The sequence below is a fragment of the Mustela lutreola genome, chromosome 5 (genome assembly GCF_030435805.1).
Source record: "Mustela lutreola isolate mMusLut2 chromosome 5, mMusLut2.pri, whole genome shotgun sequence".
NCBI lineage: Eukaryota > Metazoa > Chordata > Mammalia > Carnivora > Mustelidae > Mustela > Mustela lutreola.
Window position 1 is genome coordinate 121,229,684 of NC_081294.1, and position 7,046 is coordinate 121,236,729.

Below are 7,046 nucleotides of genomic sequence, written 5' to 3' on the forward strand. Positions count from 1 at the left end.
CTCACTGGTCCCTGGGGTTTCAGCAAGCTTCAGTGAATTACTGATGGGCATAAATATTCCTCTCCCCTAAAGAAATTCTTAGCCCAAAGAGTCCTTAATCTATGCTTGCTTGATAATTATACATTTATTCCTAAGCTGTACTAATTTACTGATGCCAGTTTTCCAGGAAAAGGGACCCTGGAAAGGGCCAGTGAGATTATGTGTTGATTCTGGGCTTATTGAATAGGCCTTCTGACTTAGTATTGGGTTCCATGATCTTGCTTTGTCTTTTATCAAACATTTCACTTGCCATTCGTAACTCAGTGCAAGTGCATGGTACAATATCTCTTGCGATATGTTATATTTTTTCTCACAATTAAAAAAAATGCACAGGAAAACTCACTCCTTTTGGTGAAAAGTTCTATGAGTTTTGACAAATGAAGGGAGTTATACAAAACCACCATAATGAGGGTAAAATTCTATCACCCCAAAGTATTCTTTGCCGCTGCACCTTTGTAGTTTCCCATCCAAACCCTAGGCAATTACTGATCTGTTGACTGTCCTCATAGTTTTGCCTCTTCTAGAACATTATATAAATGGCATTGAATTGTCTGTAATCTTTGAGTCTAGATTCTTTCACTTAGCATAATGCATTTGAAATTTATCCCTGCTGTTTGGTTGTTTTCATAGCTGGCTAGTATTCCATCATGAGAAGATACCAGTCTGTTGATCCACTCACCAGTTAATGGACATTTGGGTTGTTTCTAGGTTTGCATGATGATGAATAAAGCTACTATTAATATTTACATGCAGATTTTTCTGTGAGCCTAAGTTTTCATTTCTCTTGGCTGGAAAGGTGATTTAAAATATTCTTTATTTTCAAAAGTATGATGTTAATACATAACAAGATTTTCTCCCCCTGCCTTTCCTTTTAAAGTAACAGCTATGTGCTTTACAGGCCAGCACAAGGAAGCTTCCCATAAGTGGATAAAGCTGAATTTCATTTTGTTGCTAAGATAGTCACAGAGTGTGGCCCATAACTTGCAAGGCAGCTGAAAGCACCTAGGAGTGGAGTTGCTAGGTCAAGAGTACTCTATATTTGCAATTGCTTTATCATTTTCTTTAAAACCCTCCAAACTCTCGTGAAACTTGAATACATGTATAGAATCTAGATTACTGCACTCAGAATGTTCGTGCGCTGATAGTGCTCAGGCCAAAACAGTAATAACGTTTTAAAGCCAGAAGAGATCTTCTATGACATTTTGACCTTATTTTATAAATAAGCAACTTGAGGCAAAAAGAAAGGAAGGGTTTTGCTCAAGGCAAACAGCCACAAGTCGATCTCGGGTTTTCTGCAATTGTTTTCAGGACTGTACACTCTAATTTTCTTGCCATTTTGGCAAAGGGTAATATTGGCTTCCAAATAGAGGTAACAAGAATAATTATTAATCAAAAGTGTGTGCTTTTATAATGCTTGTAATGTATTAAAAGTATTTTTATTTTGCCGTAAGCCACCCCTCCCTCGTCTTTTCCATCTGTGTTAAGAGCACCACCATCCAACCCAGTTATCGCTGATGCTCAGAACTTAGAAAGTTCCCTGTCACAGAGCAGACTTTACATAAATAATTATTCAGAGGAGGAGTATGTGAACAAATCTATGCACTTGAATGTCTAAAACCTGCTGTAATTCACACTTCTTTCATATCATAGGTTGCAAGGCATTCACATGAAGGGTTGGTCTCAAACATTCGGCATGAAAAACATTAGATGCCTTTTGGTGTGCTTATTTTTAAAGTGCTTTGAAGTAATTGACTATGTTTCATAATGCAACATGAAAGATTATCTATTTTTTTTTATTGTAAACATTCGTTTATTTCTGAAACTTGGAATTAGTCTTATTGGTGGCTGGTAAGACTCAGAATTCTGTTTACTACTATGCATTTTGTTAGGCTATATCATATGTCTGCCTACATTTTATTTAGGTTTATTTTTTAAAGATTTAATTTATTTGACAGACAGAGATCACAAGTAGGCAGAGAGGCAGGCAGAGAGAGGAGGAAGCAGGCTCCCCGCTGAGCAGAGAGCCCAATGCAGGACTTGATCACAGGACCTTGGGATCATGACCTGAGCCAAAGGCAGAGTCTTTAACCTACTGAGCCACCCAGGCACCCTTGTCTGTCCACCTTTTAAATAACAGTTTGAGACAAAATGGTTTTAACATACAATTACTTTTTATAAGGAACACCTACCAAACAAGTATTAAGTTTTCACATGACTGTGCTATTTCTGTTAATTGATGTATAATTAACATAGTGTTGTATTAGTTTCAGGTGTGCAATATAATGATAATGATTCAATCATTCTATACATGACTCAGCGCTCACCATGATAAGTGTAGTCACCATCTGCCACTCAACCTTATATCACCATTATATGCTTATTGACTATATTCCCTATTCTCTACTTTTGATCTCTGTGACTTATTTATCTTGTAACCAGAATTTTGTACTTATTAAGGGCTTTCATCTGTTTCTTTAGCATATTTTTATCACTCATTTTATCATTTATTCCCTTTCTTCAGGAACTATTTACAAAGTTCTTATCACATGGCAGACACTGTGTTAACACTGAGGTTAACGATCTGAACAGGAGAGTTATCTTTTCTGCCCTCAGGGAGTTGACAGTTCGGCAAGATAGTCTGACAGAACAGTGACACCTGGCCCTTATGTTGTGTGATATGTCAGGAGAGTGTGTAGCAGGGGGCTCAACTTAGTCTGGGATGGAATCAGTGAGGCCTACTGAGGGAGGTCACATCTGAGGAAGATCTAAGAGAAGGATAGCATTGAGCAGAGCAAGAGTAAGGGGAGGCACAGTCCAGGCAGAGGGAACAGTGTATATGAGGTAGGAAAGAATGTGGTACACTAAAAACAAACAACCAAAAAGAAACAAAACAAAACAACCCTGAGACAAAGTTCTCTGCGGTTGGATCAGAGTGAGTGAGGGAAAGAAAACTGTGATATGAATCCAGAAAAGCAGGTGGGGCCAGCCAGATCATGTGGGTGCTTCCGAAGGTCAGGGTAAGGATTTTTTTACTTAATTCCAATAGCGATCGGAAGCAAGTTAAGGGTTTAAATAGGAAAGTGACGCAAATTATATTTTTACTTTTAAAATAAAACTTTGGCTTTGTGAAAAGATTGATTGGAAGAGGTAAGGAATGTACAAGTGGAGACCAGTTGGGAGGTTTATGCAGAATCTATTACAGCATCACAAATTTCTCCAAAATTAGCTTCCAATAAACACTGTCTCTTAGTTCGTGTCAGTCAGGAGTCCATGCCCAGCTAATTTGGGTGCCCCTACCTCACAAGCCAGCTCTCAAGGTGTCAGCCAGGGCTGCTGTCACATTTGAAACTCAGTGTGGGAGTTGACACACCTATGCTCATTAATGTGGCTGTTGGTAGGCTTCATTTCCTCATGGACTACTAGGACTGATGACTTCAGTTCCTTGCTGGTGGTTTCCCTCAGTCCCTTGTCTTTTGGATCTCTCCATAGGGCAGCTCACAACATGGCACCTGGCTTCCTTCAGAGCAAAGGAGAGAGTGAGAGAGAAGATGAAAGAGTTCTCTGTAACCATTTGAGAAGGGACATCCCAATCATTGGCCCATCTATTCTATTTTTTTTTTAAGATTTTTATTTATTTATTTGAAAGAGAGAAAGTGAGAGAGAGCATGAGAGGGGAGAAGGTCAGAGGGGAAAGCCGACTCCTTGGGGAGCTGGAAGCCCAATGTGGGACTTGATCCGGGGACTCCGGGATTATGACCTGAGCCAAAGGCAGTTGCTTAACCAACTGAGCCACCCAGGCAATTCCCATGTATTCTATTTTTATTAGAAGTGAAAGGAGAAAGGATGACATAAGGGTGTGAATACCAGAAAGTGAGGATCATTGGGAATGATTTTGGAGGCTGCTGCTCCATAGGGTGTTGTAGGGGTCCTATTGTTAAGAGTTAATGAGTTAGAGAAAGTAAGAGGTTTAAGAATGATGGACAGTGTCTGGAAGAAAGTTCAGTTCGTGTACAGAAGGTGGGTGAATGACAACAGCCATGAGAGGGATAGAGAGTGGCAAGGCTAGGTATTAAACATGGGGCTCAGCAGGTCCAGGGTCTGCAGAGGGTAGGAAATACTCGTCTGGAACATGGACCTGTTTCCCAGCTAAGGTACTTGGTAAATTAGGAAATGTGCAAATTCTGTTAGAAAGGGCTATAAAGGAATTTAGGTTCAGCTATGAGCAAAAAGTAGAGCAAAGACAAAAGTGAGAATGTAGAGTTGTTTATCAAAGAAATAGGGTTTCTGGAGAGTAAAATGAGGAGCTTGGGAGCACGCATTGAAACAGGGATTAGGTCAGAGAGGAGAAAACCCAGAGCATTACTCAAACAAACAAAAATACTGTTCTGATTTCTTTTTCTGGTCTTCTTTATCTCTCTCTTTTTTAAAAACCAATAAAGACACCATTCCTTTCTATTCATTATTACAAACTGTTCCTTACCCAAGGCAAGCCAATTGGGGTGGATTGCAAAATTGAATTAAAATAAAGCCTAACTGGAATTGACATTTATTGGCTACACAGGTCTAAACTGAGGTGTTGTTTTTAAAGATACATTTATGTTTGAGAATTAATACAGCTCACCATTTTGCTGTAATTTTTACTAAATATAATCATCTCCTTTCTCTCTCTCTTCAACCTCACCCTGACATGGTTGAATTTTTTCCTGTAATTTTTGAGTGATCTACATTTATTTGTAAATGCAGCATATATAACTGTTCATCAAAACTTAGCTAAAGATATTTTTGCCTTCCATTTCTATTAGAAGGCCCACTGCTACCATGAGTCTTTCAAAGATCACTTGGGTCAGAGAGACACAGAAACTTAAAGAGAAGAGTAGATATGCCTGTATCTTTCAAGATAAGGGCATATGTGCAGGTGAGAAATTTCATCATTATTGATTGCATACTTCATTAAACCTGAGAGGGTGGATTGAACAATAAAGACAGTAGGTTGGCTTTAAGGAGCTGAAGGAAGACAGTGACTGTCACCATCGGACTGGAATTTCATGAGACAACTCATACTTCTGCCTGAAAGGTGTAGTAGAAAGGGACCGACTAGAGGTGAAGGCAAAGTAGGAAGCTGCTGTAATAGTCTAGGTGAACAGTAGCACGAGTCTAATCTATGCATGTGACCAGGAATACAAAAATGGTAAAAGAAAAAATTCCTATTTCTCCTCTAGTTTCAACACTTCTGACACCAAATATATGGGGCTTTTCCCCCCACACCAACCAATTTTTCAATTCTCTGGACACGAGTTAAATGTCCTATAATTCACTTATGACACTAATGACCCAGAGTTAGCACAGATCCCACAGTTTAAGAGCTCAGTCCCATAAGACTGTCCCTTAGAGACTCACTTAGATGTGAGTCTCAAGTCCAGATTGTCACCTGTGCTTCTGACTGACCAGTTGTAATTAGAGGTAACTCTCCAACTCAGGTTTGATAATTTGCAAGAGCAGCTCACAGAACTCATGAAAATGATTTATTTACTTAGATTATCGGTTTATTATAAAAGGATACAACTCGAGAACAGTTAGGTGGAAGAGATGCACTGGGCAAGGTATGAAAGAAGGAGTGTGGAGCATCCCTGCCTTCCCAAAACGTCCAAGCATTCACCAACCCAGAAGCTCTCCAAATCCCTTTGGTTAGGTTTTTATCGAAGCTTCATTTCATAGACATGATTGATTAAATTATTGGCCATTGGAGATAACATTTTTCACCCTTCTTATTCAAGAAATTCCAAGGGTTTCAGAAGCTTTATGCTAGAAACTGGGGACAGAGTTCAAAATATATATTTATTATATCATAGTTTCAGTGATAGGGATGGATAAACTAAGGATATACAACCCACACTCGATTGGCAGCTGACTAAACTGCCTGACTGGCCATATGATGCTGGAAAGGTCGTGATTCCTGACCTTCTATTTTTTCACTACTCCTATTTGAACTTCATCCTCCCCATCTGCCCCCAGATAGCTTTCTGAGCCGTAGAATTTGTGTGATGAAGGAACCCCATGTCTCCTGACATCCATATCATTAGGGAGGAGGGATGGGAAACAGTTGCGTAATTACTATTGCACAATCATGATGGGAACTGATTCTTCCAGCCTGAAATTGGCTCTTGGTTTCCCCGGGTGACATTTTCAGACCTTCATTATAAGTGAAGAACCTTGGTAACCATGTCACACGTTTTCCTGTGATCCGAAACACATTCATTAAATGAGCTGATGACCTTTATTTATCTCCAAAATGTGACTCCATTAGGCTGTTAACCAAACATACAGAGTGAAGTTGAGACAATGACTTGGAACTCTGAATCTTAGGATAGTGATGTTTTTCTAAACAGCCTCTGACTAGAATGTTAGAGAAATTGCCTCCATTACTAGGGATTTTGATATAAGAATGGATGTATTAGAGCCCCTTAATTGAGTGTGTACAATAGACCATATGACTGTTTACTGATAGTCTGTGCCCCATTTGCAAAATATTATCCTTCTCTGAGCCTTTGAAGCAAGGTTTGGTCATAGGACAGGACTTGCTTTGGTCAAAGCCATGTACGGCAGTGACTGACCTATGCTTTCCAGGTGGAAGTTTAAGAACCTGTGCATTTTTGCATCGTTCCCTTTAGCCTGCCCTTGGCAACTGACAATGCAGCCAGTGACTGCTTTCTCTTGTTGTGTCCCTGGATGAGGACAAAGTGATGCAGAGCCCTCAGCTGCCATGTGAGGGAAATGTATTACAGGCAAGATATAAACCTTTGTTGCTTTAAGCCACTGAGGTTGGGAGTTGTTACTACAACATAATGAACCTATCTTGACTGATAAAGGGTATATATTTCTACTGCACATCTGTATTATATATCTGGAGTCATTTTTAAAAGAAAGAAACACTGGGGGGGAAGGTAGTGTGGGTGTAACAAGAAAAAATTGGTAGAAAATAGTCTTTAAATTGTCACTAGAAATAGGTG